This window comes from Canis lupus, chromosome 8 (assembly GCF_048164855.1).
Source record: "Canis lupus baileyi chromosome 8, mCanLup2.hap1, whole genome shotgun sequence".
Taxonomy (NCBI): Eukaryota; Metazoa; Chordata; class Mammalia; order Carnivora; family Canidae; genus Canis; species Canis lupus.
The window spans coordinates 63,436,891-63,450,033 of NC_132845.1; the positions used below are offsets into that span (position 1 = coordinate 63,436,891).

At 50.7% G+C, this 13,143-nt stretch overlaps 1 protein-coding gene across 3 annotated transcripts in view; it reads right to left on the minus strand.

Annotated features, from left to right (window-relative positions):
• Positions 1-9,403, minus strand: part of CARD11 (caspase recruitment domain family member 11) — a 112,866-nt gene extending 103,463 nt beyond the window's left edge. For all 3 annotated transcript variants that reach the window (XM_072836822.1, XM_072836819.1, XM_072836823.1), the window contains exon 1: positions 9,308-9,403. The gene's annotated coding sequence lies outside the window, so the exon portion shown is untranslated. The remainder of the gene's footprint in view (positions 1-9,307) is intronic.
• Positions 9,404-13,143: the final 3,740 nt, after the last annotated feature.

The window sequence follows — 13,143 nt, forward strand, 5'->3', positions numbered from 1 at the left end:
AAAGCCCAGAAAGATGGTTCCGAGGAAGGCATGACTAACATGAATGCATGACCAGAGAGGTCAATTAATAACAATAAAACCTCACATTTTGTTATTTTCAAAGCAATTTCTCACCCACCATCTCATGTGTTGCTCAGAGCAATTTGGGGTGGTAGGGAGGCAGGGATGATTTATCTCCATCTTGCTCGTGAAGAAGCAAAATCTTGTGGCAATGAAGTGATTTGCTCAAGGTCATGGAAAAATCATGGATTTTTAAGGCTCTAAGGGTTCTTGGTCATGACAAGCAAGTGCACAGATGACTAATCCAGGGCACCCAGACTTCAATTTTCAGTTTTACACCCACAGCAGACATGGGTAATTGATCACAGAGCACGGTCCTTCTCATACAAGCCATTACTAGCTGCCTGGAACTGGCCCTCAAGATGGAACCCATGTGCCATCCCAAGTCCTGTGTAATTGCTTAACATCAGAGGAAACTGAGCCCAGAGGGGAGCAGGGACTTGACCAAGACTGCCCAATGGGTTAGTGGCTCAGACCCCACGTACCCTCTTTCTGAGCCCAGGGGTGTCTCCAGCACACCATGCGATACTCCACTTGCTGGTGACCAAGTCTCCACCCAAAGATGCCCCAACAAAGCTTAAGAATAGCATTCTCCGTGACCTAGCCAGAGCTGGTGCGATTTCTGCACTGAGCAAGTGGAAACACTCCTGTTTCTGAGAGAGGAATCAGGAGCCTCTCAGAGATGTTTAAGCCTGAGCACCTGGCAGGGTTGGTGAGTCAGAAATTGGATTCCAGATCTCCTCCATGTCCAGGGAGACAAGTTTGAGACTGTTGCTGTTAGCATCTAGAGCTCAAGAGGGGGCCTGAGCAGGTGATAGAGACCTAGCAGTGATGAGATAGGGAGCACTCCTAAGCTGTGAGAGCAGATGAGACCACCTGGGAAGGTGAGCACAGGGAGAGGAGGCCCAAGGCACTTAGACCCTGAGGTCAAGGGTTATGGAGGAATCAGAAGAGAAGGAGGAAGGAGTGGTCAGCAAGGCGGGACGAAAATCAAGAGGGCGACGAATGCTGTGTTCTGAGGAGGAGGGGGTAGACTGTCACGTGAGGCTGGGGTCAGGTCTGGGAAGGATTAAGAATGGACCTCTAGACTAAGCTGCTAGGGGGCCATCGGTGGCTTGATAAGAACTATTTAAATAGAGTGCTGGGTCCCAGACAGAGGGCAGTGGAGGGGTAAGGGGTACAGACAGTGTAGACAACATATCCAAAGACACCTGCTTTAAAGGTGATGGGCTGAACCGCATCTCCTGAATTCACACACTGAAGCCCTAACCTCGGTACCCGTAGTTGGAGATAAAGCTGCTAAAGAGGTTGTTAAGTTAAAATGAAGCTGTGAGGGTGAGCCCCAGTCCAACATAACAAATGCACAGAGGGAAAGGCCACAGAGGATAAGCAAGTAGGCGACCATCTACTCGCCCGGGGGAGAGGCCTCAGGAGACCCCAGCCCTGCCTGCACCTTATCTGGGATTTCCAGCCTCCAGGGCTGAGAGACAGTAAGTCCCCACTGTGGAATCCTGCTACTGTGGCAGCAGCAGGCTGGTAGAGAGCAGTGCAGAGCCATGTCTGCAGGGAGCGGCTAGGGGACAGGAAACCCAGGGGGACCTGGTCTTTTCTTTAAAGGCGCACGGAGCTGCAGCATATCTGTACTGGGATGGCAATGGTCCTTGGAGAGAAGGGAAGAGTGGATGATGTGGGAAAGCAAGGGTACCGGCGCTCGAGGACTCTGCACAGACAGGATGGGCTCTGGCACCTGTGTGGGACAGCGGGCCTGGTAGGTGGAGGAGAGTGGGAAGGGTGCCATGCGCCCAGACACACAAGGGAGGATGGCTGCTGGCTTAGGGCGGGAGGGCCTCTTGGGCCCTGTAAATCAGACTACCACAAAACAGAGAAGTTTGGGCTTAAAAAATATATTTTATTTTATTATTTAAAAATTTTTAAAAATATTTTATTTATTTATCCATGAGAGACACACAGAAGCAGAGACATAGGTAGAGGGAAAGCAGGCTCCCTGCTGGAAGCCTGATGCGGGACTCAATCCTGAGACCCTGGGATCACACCCTGAGCCGAAGGCAGACGCTTAACCACTGAGCCACCCAGGTGCCCCTTAAAAAGCGTATTTTAAAATTAGTTAAGAAAGATGCAACACTACATAAAAGTGCTATCCGACACTAAGGGTGAAAGGGATGGGTCCGTTCCCTGTGAACACCCCATGCTCTGCTGTAGTCGTAGAAAGGGGGATCCCCTACCTGGAACCACTTTCCTCTGAGACCTAAAACCTCCCTGAATGTAGAAGCCATGCTGCAGAACCTCCTATAGGGGCCCTGGAAGACAGGACTTGCAGAAATGGGGAACACTCCCAGGAACAGGGGATCTCCCCATACCCCTCTCTTGGTCCACAAACAGGGATGGCTCAGGGCCATGGTGCCCCCAAGGAATGATGGAGCTTAACACGCCTGTTTTCGAAAAGCCCCTGAGAATTGGAGCCTGGAGCCTGGGAGGCAAGTGTGAGGTATCACTACTATTCAACTTACGTGTCCCTCCAAACTAACTGCACTCCAATCCCTTTAAAAAAAAAAAAAAAAAAAAAAAAAAAGACCATTTTCTTCATTAGGAAATGTCAATGAATCACATAATCCTTTACTCAGAGGCCAGGAAGGAAGCACTCATGTCATTAAGACACAGTTGTGCTTAATTCCAACATTCATCCACGAAAATAACAATTTACTGAAGCTCAATAATGTTGGCACAGGGTTTCTGTTCGTCTTTAGACTTAAAAAAAAAAAAAAGGATCATTGCCACCAAGACTTCCATAAGAATGTTCAGGGCTGCTTTATCATAATAGTCCCGAAGTGCAAACCCACAGATGCTAACCGGTGCCAGAACGGTAGAGAAACTGCAGTGCATTTACACGGTGCCACCCAGCTACGCGGCTACAGGGACCCCAGTTTCACTGCACACCGCACCAACCAACGAGTCTCAAGCTGGAGGTAAAAGGGAACATGCCCTATGGTTCCATTTAGGTGACTCGCAAGGACAGGCAAAGCAGGGGCTCGAGACACTCCCCGACCCCGGGCACCTGAAGGGACCTGTGTCTCCACTTGGGTGTGTGGCTATGTGGGTGGATGGACAAACTCTTCAGCTGTTCAGATTTGGGAGGTGTCTTGCCTTTCGATAGGGGTGCTGAGGCCCTGGGATTTCTCTTATTGAGATGCAGCTGAAATCAGAAGTCAGGGTCTCTTGAGAGGGTGACAGTTGGGACCCAGAGAAGCTAGGACACCAGCAGTGGAGTCTCCTACTAAGCTAATTTTATATTGTTGTTTGTTTGTTTGTTTGTTTAATTTATTTATTTTATGGCAGACAGAGAGAGAGCGGCAGAGACACAGGAGGGAGAAGCAGGCTCCATGCTGGGAGCCCGACGTGGGACTAGATCCCGGGACTCCAGGATTGCGCCCCGGGCCAAAGGCAGGCGCCAAACCGCTGAGCCACCCAGGGATCCCCTGTGGTTTGTATTTTATTTATTTATTTGACAGAGAGAGAGAGAGAGAGAGAGAGAGAGAGAGAGAGAGAGAGTCAGCACAAGCAGGGGGCGGGGCAGAGGGAGAAGCAGGCTCCCCGCTGAGCAGGAAGCCTGACAGGGGCTGGATCCCAGGACCCTGAGACCATGATATGAGCTGAAGGCAGGTGCTTAACTAACTGAGCCATCTAGAGGCCCCTACATAGCCGGTTTTTTTTTTTTTTTTTTAAAGATTTTATTTATTTATTCATGAGAGACACAGAGAGAGAGAGGGAGAGACAGAGGCAGAGGGAGAAGCAGGCTCCATGCAGGGAGCCCGACGTGGGACTCGATCCCAGGTCTCCAGGATCAGGCTCTGGGCTGAAGGCGGCCCTAAACCACTGAGCCACCCGGGCTGCGCCCATAACTGTTTTTTGTTTTTTTTTTAATCAAAAAGATAACAGATGCTGAGAAACAAAAAAGAAAAAAAAAAAAAAGAGGGACAAGGACACAAAATAAACAGTACAAAATACAAAATAAACACCAAGACCCTCTCCCCAAGGTCCCTATAGAGCAGTTTCTTATATGTGTTAATGTTTTTTGTTCCAGAAACTCCTCTGACGTCCTCTGGAGTCCTGCCAGGTCCATTATCAATGGCTTCACAGAATTCCATGGTATTGGATGGACCTCACTCCTGGGGCACATTTGTGGCTTCAAACTTTTTCTTGTGATAAACAATGCTACAATGAATATCGGTGTGCAGAAACAGTCTTACCTGTGAGATAATTTCTTAGAAGCGGGATTCCTAGTCTAAAGCATTTATTCACATATCCTGTTGGTAAATATTATCAAAGTCATGGTGTGTGAGTGCCTGCTGCCCCTCAACCTTTTCATCTTTGCCAGTGTGACAGGTGTAAAATGGCACGCCCCTGTTGTATTACTTTGCATGCAATTCATAAATGAAGTGTGTTGGCTGGTGTGTTCATATTCTGTTTGCCTATGTCCTTTAAGAATTTTCCTCTTACAGAGCCTGAGTGGTTCAGCTGGTGAAGCGGCTGCTTCGGCTCAGGTCATGACCCCAGGGTCCTAGGATGGAGCCCTGAGTCTGGCTCCCTGCTAAGCGGGAGTCTGCTTCTCCCTCTGCCCCTCCCCCTGCTTGTGCACTTGCTCTCTCTTTCTCGCTCTCAAATAAATAAATAAAATCTTAAAAAAAAAAACGAATTTTCTCCTTAGGTCAAGTTGCCCAATTCTGGAGTTGGCAAGCTATGGTCAAGGACCAATCCGGCACTGCCCATTTTGTGCCACTGTCCAATCTGGCCACACTCATTCATGCCTGCAGCTGCTCTCATGCTGCAAGGACAGAGCTGAGCGGTTTCCACAGTGACCATTTGGCTTGAAAAGCCTAAAATATTTACTATCTGGACCTTTACAGGGAGAGTTTGCCAATTCCTGCGTCTCATTGATTTTTTTGTAAATTAGGAGATAGCACTGCGGTCTCTGTTGTATTGAACTCATCTCTCTGTTCTACCTCCTGCCCCCATCTCCAACAAAAGTAAGCAAGTCAGAAGTACAGCTTGAAAGCAGAAGTCATCTGGGCACCTTCATTTGGAAACACTTTGGTCTATGTTAATTCAGGGGTGGCCTTTTTATACCCATTTTACACATGTTCAAATTGAGGCTCAGAGTCACGATGACTTCCCTGAGGTCACACAGCTGGTGTGTCACAGAGCCAGGGCGGATGCCCTGTGTGCCTGGTTCCAAGACCACAGATCTTCCCACTAAAGGATCTCGCCTCCTTGCAGATGGGGCCAACACCAGGCAGTGGCAGTGGCTGTAGAAAACAGAGTCTGACAGATGTTGCCTTACGGCACCACCAGGATCTGTGGGCAGGGCACGGGAGGCCCCACCTTGTCGCTGCTACAAGTGTGTATGAGGAGTGCTCATTCCTGAGTGGGAGTGGGGCAGGAAGGAAGCCTACACCCTTGAAACAGAAACCACACGGGGAGGAGGGAGCCCTCTTTTGGGGTATGGAGTTACACGCCCCTCCCTCTGGCTCAGCCACTAGTGAGGAGCATCATCCACTGAGGAATGACCCCCCTGCCAGCTTTGTGACACAACAGATGTGCCTGAGGGAGCCTGACCACGGAAGAGAGCACACAAGAAGAGAGCCTGTGCCTGAGGGAGCCTGTCGCAGGAAGAGAGCACACAAGCCCCAGGAGGGTGGGAACAGATCTCCTATGACTCCTTGGCGCTGGGCCATGGGCACCCTAACACAAACGTGACATCATAATCTCAAAGCCCCAAACAGATCATGACCAGAGAGGTTACCCTCCTGACAACAGTCACCCCATTAAAACCACTGACCCACAGAGCAAGAGGAGCTCACAAAGAGTTCAGGGGACGATGCCCAGGGCATGTTCCTCCCACGAGGCGTGTCCAGGTCGGGGCTGGCATCTGGGCACCTGCAGCTTTCAACTGTCCTTAGAAGAGAAGTGTTTTTAGGAGGATACCTTGAAAGTTCTCCTTTCATTTATTTCTGTCCCTATGTTCAAATCCACTCAAATATTTTCTAGGCTGATCGCATAATGCAGCATATCCACACAATTGCCTAGAAGGTGGGGTTTGCAGACAAGGAAACCAGGCAGGGGAGTCCACCCAGCTGGGCTGTGTGGGAAAGCTGGAATTCCAGCCCCCAATCGGGATGGACCTCGGTGTCCGATCTTTCCTCCTCCCGGATCTCGGTAATTCTAGCAAAGGTTGTCATTTGTCACATTTCGTGTTTTCTCATTTTATGCTTGGTGTAACCGATGATCCTGAAAATAATCAGTATTAATATCTGTATTTCACTGGGGAGAAATGACTCTCAGAGGGCTGACGTGACAGGGCTGTCCAAGGTCACAGGCTGAGCACAGATGAACTGTCGTGACTGGCACCCACATCTGGGGCTGCAGCCTGATGCATCTACCCACCGTCCCAGCCAGCCTCAGACCCAAAAGGTGGAGCATGGACCTCCTATTGCCTTCTTCCCTTGATTAGATTATTTAAATAGTTTCACAGATCAGATTGTGCACACAACAGCAGTCACGCTTGTGTTGGGTGGTCATTTGGGAATCCTGGTCCACACGAAGTTATAAACCCTGTCCCCATCATAGGGAGCACTGCCTCCAAGGCTGAGCACGGGCACAAGGGAAGAGGGAGCAGAAAGGGACTTTAAAATGGACTTGAGGAGCTCCACTGAACCTCCGAAGCTCCTCTTCATCTCTATCATCTGAACATCAGGACCCAAGTTGGCCTTCCATGCATGAGGTGCTGCAAGGAGCTGCCTCCATCCTCCACCGCCCTCTCCCTGCTGCCATCGTCATACCAGACACACAGCCCTTTGGTCCTGGGAAACAAGTTTCCTCTTGGGAGGGCAGAGAAATACTATGTAGCAAAGTGAAGACTAGGCCAGGACATTGCCCTGCCTGCACTGGTCTCATTCTAGAACCTTCTATCATGTCCCAGCCTCACCTCCCACCATCCTCCTCCCTTCAATTCTGTTCCAACTGGTTTGAGACTCAGTATGCTCTGGCAATGGTGTGCACAGATGGCACAGCATGATCTACTTAGGGCAAGGACATCTGGGTCTCACATCCCTTCCATGTGTCCCCCACAGTGCCCAGTGCAGTGTCACCTAGACAGTACCACTGGCTAACTCAAACAAGGATCTTCATCTTTAGACCAACAGTTAGGTTCACAAGTCAAGTCATTTTAGAAGATCACATAAAGGATGAACGGATAGGGCAGCCCTGGTGGCGCAGGGTTTAGCGCTGCCTGCAGCCTGGGGTGTGATCCTGGAGACCCTGGATGGAGTCCCACGTCGGGCTTCCTGCATGGGGCCTGCTTCTCCCTCTGCCTGTGTCTCTGCCCCCGCAACCCCCGTGTCTCTATGAATAAATAAAATCTTAAAAAAAAAAAAAAGAGGATGAACGGATAAAACAAAAACCAGGTCCATCTACACAACGGAATATTACTCAGCCTTAAAAAGGCAGGAAATTCAGATGCCCACTACAGTATGGATGAACCTTGAGGACTCATCGTTGCAATCAGCCAGCGAGAAAAAGACAAATGCTGTATGAACCCCTTTGTAGGAGATCCCTGGAGGAGTCACAGAGACAGAACGCAGAGGGGTGGATGCCAGAAACCAGGGGAGGTGAGTGGGGGTCAGCAATTAATGGGGGACAGAGTCTCAGAGTGGAAAGATGACAAAGTTCGGGATGTAAGGACACAACACTGTGAATGTGCCTGATGCCACTGAACTGCAGACCCAACTAAATTTTATGTTACGCACTTTACCACCATTAAGGAAAAAATCACATAAAGAATCATTCATGCGCTGACTCAAGGCTTGACTGGCGAGGCTAGCAGCCTTCCCTCTCGATACCGGTACTAGTATAATCCATACACGTCCAAATCTTTTTGCTGGAGGGCAGTGAGGCTCCCTCTGCCCTCAGATCACCCCCGGCCCACCGCAGGACCATCATTTCGTTATGACTTCCTTGGGGGAATGGACAGAAGCGGGCATTCAGGGAAAGGACAGAGGTGGAGAGTTTTGGCTAAATTCTGAAATTGTCAAGCGACTAATCAACGCGTTTTCCCTCTCTGGAAGGTTGATAACCTTATCCCTTCAAGAGAGTTGTAAATGTCAGGACGCATTTTTTGAACTATAAATCAAAGGCTCTTAGGGCAGTCTGGGCACAGAGGTCAGTTTGGTCCAAGACCAGGTTTAAGCAAACGGCCCTCTGCGGACGCGCTCTGAGCTGGTGCCGGGAAGCTCCCAGCTCAGAGAAAGCTCTGGGTCCATGCAGGGCAGGTGCAGCCGGGAAGGCTGCGGTTCCCCACAGCCTGTGTGTCTCCCTGTGGCCCCTCCAACTGTGCTCTGAGCTCTGAGGCCAGGGAGGGAGAACTCCCCTCAAATCCCTGTGGCCCAGAGCCTAGGAGAGCTGGGGGAGGAGGGGAGGGGGAGGCTCTCAGCCTAACCCTGTGCTGGGCTGGTCCCACCTGGCTTTGCTGGAAAGGAGGGGCCCCTCCTGCCCCGGTTCATACACTCCCCACGGGAGAGGCTGTCCTTCCCCCCTCTGCACCCAGGGGCCCCACCTTCTCGGGAGCGTCTGAGTCAGGCCTCCTCGCTGTGGTCTGGAAACTTCCTGTCCTTTCAGGTGTTAGAGAAGGTTCTTTTCCTCTCTGTGGGGCAGGTGCACAGAGGGGCACCCGGCCAGGCCACTGCCGCAGACCCCCTCCCGGTCCATCCCTCCGATCTGGGAGGGCTGTGGGGGCTGTGCCAGGTGGACACACCCGGACGCAGACTGTCCCAGGGGGGCATGGAGGGCACACGGTGGGGCGGAAAGTGGAAGCAATCAGGATGGCAGGGGAGGGCCTGGGGAGGGGGGCGGCCGGGAGAGTGGGTGAGGGATGGGGTCCAGCCGGCCCGGCCCTCTCAGGTCGCCCCCGCCCCGCGCGTGCTCTGCCCCCGGCCGCGCCCCCATCGCGACCGCCCCCCCCCCCCGGCGGCGCCATCTCCCACGACCCCCCCACTTCTCCCCACCCCACCCCCCGGGCCCGCGGCGTCACGGTCCCCCCCACCCCCGCGCCGTCCCACCCCCGCGTGTCCCCCCCCGCCTCCCGCACCCCGCCGGGACGGCGCCCCCCAGGCAGCGGCATCCCCACGCTGCACCCCAGCCGCGCCCGCGCCCCCCTCCCCGCGGCCGCCCTGCCTACCTGGGGCGCTCATGCTCCGCCAGCCGCGCCGGCCGCCTCCTCCGCGCAGGCCGCCGGCTTCCCCCTGGGCCCCGGCCCCCCGCGCCACCGCCTGGCCGGCCGCTGTCCAGGCGCCGCCCGCCCGGGGCTGCAGGGCCAGCAGGGGGCTTCGCGCCGCCCAGGCCGGAGTCCCGAGGCCGGAGGAGGTGAGAGAGAAAAAAGGAGAGAAAGTGTGTCATAGGCTGGCAGGGGGAGGGAAATGCAAAACCCGACAGGAAATGAGACTAAAAAATGCAAAAGGTTAGAAAGAGATAAGGAAGAGGGGGCGGGGCGGGTTTGGGTCCGGTCGGGGTAGGGGAGGAGGAGAGGGGAGGGGGGGGAGGGGAGGCAGGAGGAGGGGGGAGCGGGCGGGCCCTGGGGCCCCTTCCCCCACCCCCGGGGTGCGGGAGCTCGGGTCCCAGCTCTAACCCCAGTCCCCCTGCCCCGGCCCGGGGAACCCATGGGACCCAGGTGGTGCCCTGGACAGGGATGCCCCCTTCTCCAGCTCTGGGTGGGGGTGAGGCGGCTGTCCTTTACAGGAATTGGTTGCGTTTTGAAGAACTTCCAGACCTCCTCCCTGTGATTTGGCCGGAGGCTTTTCCCACAAATGAGCTGGATGCAAGGAATCCTGTAGCCTTGGGCTCCCTCCTCCCTCACCCCAGGCCTCTCTCCCTTTTCAGCCTCAGTTCTGGAAACTTCCTTGGCCTTTCCCAGCGGTCATCTCTCCGCCAAGGACCCCTGCCCTTGTCTGTCACCCTTGTCACCACTTTGTGGTGACAGAGCCAACTGGGCCTTTCTTCCCCCACTCCCTGTCCTGGGCCCAGAGTACTCACCGCCCCCTCACCCCCACCCCCAGTGCTCTCAAAGTTCTGCTGAATGACCCTGGTAAGAGAAATTGTGGTTTCTAGATGTCCCCGCTTTAGTAATTTACTCTGGGTGCCTTGCTCTTGCAGGACAAGCACTGTAGGGACCAGAAGGTCCTGTGGGGGGGTGGGAGTGGGGGGGTATCTGAAAGGTGAACCTAAAACTTGGGATGAGTCAGACACCCTGAGCATCTTGGACTCTACTCTCCCTGCTGATTTGCTAGTTTCCCTGGCCCCCCACAAATCTCCTTCTATTCTGCCTCAGTTTGTCCCTCTTCTCTCCTCTCTGCCGCTCTTATCATTCACCCTGTAAGAGCTAGAGAACGTGCTCCGCTGTTTTGTGCTTTAAGTTCTCTGAGCATAGTTTCTGGAGCTAATAAAGAGAAGGCATTTGATCCGTGAAGCCATTAAGAGGCAAGTCAATGTTGGCGAGTGGTGGGAGCATAGGACTACCTGAAATCTTGGCAGTCATGAGGGGTGCAGTGGTGGGACTGAGGAACACGGGTTTGCTTTCTGTAGAACATGTTCCAGAATGCAATCAAGACCCACACAGAGAGAAAGTTCCCCAAATACATAGCGCCAAGGCCTGGCGCACCCTTAGTCCCGGTGACCCACCTAGGACCAGGGCGGGATCTCCCTCACGCTCCATGACATCTTCACATCAAGGCAGTGTGGTTTCAAGAGGTATGGTTTCCTTTATGTGCAGTGTGAACAACAGAATTGATGATGGAGCTATATATACAGTCAAGTGCAAATTTCTGTGAAAAGCTTGGTGAATGGTCACAAAACAAACACACACACCTGTAACCCACACACATAATCAAAAATAGAACTTCATCTACACCTGAGAACTCATTTGTGCCCCCTTTTAGGCATCCTCCCCATCACAGATAACCACATTCTGACTCTGACAGCATAGATCAATTGTGTCTGACCTCTTACCTATAAAGTCCAAAAACTTGTGTAAATGGAGCCATGCCTAGATTCTCTTTGGGGTCTGGCTTCTTTCACTCAACATTGTAATTTTGAGATTTAGCAGTGGGATTATATGCAGGTGCAGCTCATTGCAGACATGTCTCTTTTTTTCCCCAACACCTTATTAGAATTTTTAAGCATTCAGACAAGTTAGAAAAATTGTATACTGAATACCCATATATCCCAGCCACCTGATTCTACGATGAACATTCTGCTATATTTGATTTATTACATACATATCCATCTACTTACCCCTGTAGCCATCAATCTTTATTTCTTATGATGCATTTCAGAGTAAGTTGGAAGCATCAGCGACTTTACTTTTAAATACTTCGTCATGCATATCATTAACTAGAGGTGTTTTGGGGGGTAAAATTTACATACATGCATATCATTAGATGGAGGTTTGTTTGTTTAAGGTAAAATTTAAAGATTTTAACTATGTCAAGAAATAAATTTTGACAAATGCACATACTGTGGAACCTGAACCCCTATGAAGACAGAACTGTGTGGTCCCGTGTGGCGGCCACCAGACACTTGGCTGTTCGGCACTTGATATGCAGCTGATGTGAATAAGAAATGGAAATTAAAATTCTATTTGATTTTAGCTAACTTCAAATAAAATCTAAAAACTGGTACTTGATTTCAACTGGAAAACTTGTAAGTATATTGGGAGCAATCTGAATATATTAATCTGCTTTCTCAACGGTAAATTTTGTAAAATCTAAATAGAGGTCAAATATTTTCAAGGAAAATTTAGTGTCTGAATTTGGGTACTATACCTGTAAAAGACACACCAGGTTTGGAAGACTTAGTTTGTAAAAAAGGGACTACAAAATATCTCATTCATAATTTTGATATTGCTTGTTGAAATAAGTCTTCTTGATATGTTCAATTAAATAACAGATGTTACCAAAATGAATTTCACCTGCTTTTTTAACATTGCTACTAGAAAATTAAAAAAAATTTTTTTAAGATTATTTATTTATGAGAGACACACAGAAAGAGGCAGAGACATAGGTTATAGGCTCCCTGCGGGGAGCCTGATGCAGGACTCAATACCAGGACCCCGGGATCACAATCTGAGCCGAAGGCAGACCCTCAACCACTGAGCCACCCGGGTGCCCCCAAAATTTAAAATTTTAAGGCCAAAGAAATATTTCTTTTTTTTTTTTTTTTCAAAGAAATATTTCTAAGGAAACCTGCTCTGAGTGTCAAGGGCTCTCAGAATGGGGACAGTGGTCCAAGAAGATCCCTCCTCATGTGACATTGATCAGAGGGACAGCCTACCTAGACCTCTCCTGACTTGGGCCCCACAAAGCAGTGTCTCCTCAACTATCTATTATAGAAGACATTCCCTGGCCCTCAACCTTCTCAAAAAAAGTTTCTTATCTGTTAGGGACTGGTACTTTTATAAAAAATAATAATCAAAGGAATTACTAGAAAATGAAATTTAAAAAGATACTCAAGATATTGCCAATCATGCTTGGTTCTCTTGGCAATGTCAAGATGCTGTAAAAGTTTCTAAGTGATCAGTTTTGATTTCTGTTACACAGAAGGGCAGGGGTCCACTGGCCAGATTTTGCACAGCGCTGCCCTGGAGAAAAGTCAAGCTACTGGTGTGCCACCTCTGCCACAGAGAGCCCCCACCAGCCTTTAGGTAAGGAGGTCGGAAAACATTTGTCAACCCGGGCCTTTGGAAATGTGGTCAGAAACCAGTGGCTTGAAAGAGGGGACTTTCTGAGCAAATAGGCCAGTGTCTCCTATGTGTGCAGAGGCATAACACAGGGAAGGGAGGAAACATAATGACCCCCCGCCCTGAAAAAAAAAACCCTCTGGTGACTGACTATCCTCAGAGAGATTCCAGCAGAAATCAAACCCATAAAGTCAGAATAGATTCCATTGCTCTCCTCCTGCAGAGAGGGCCAGCTTAAGCACGTACGAAGAGCGACTGCTAAAATACAAGAATAAGCAAACACG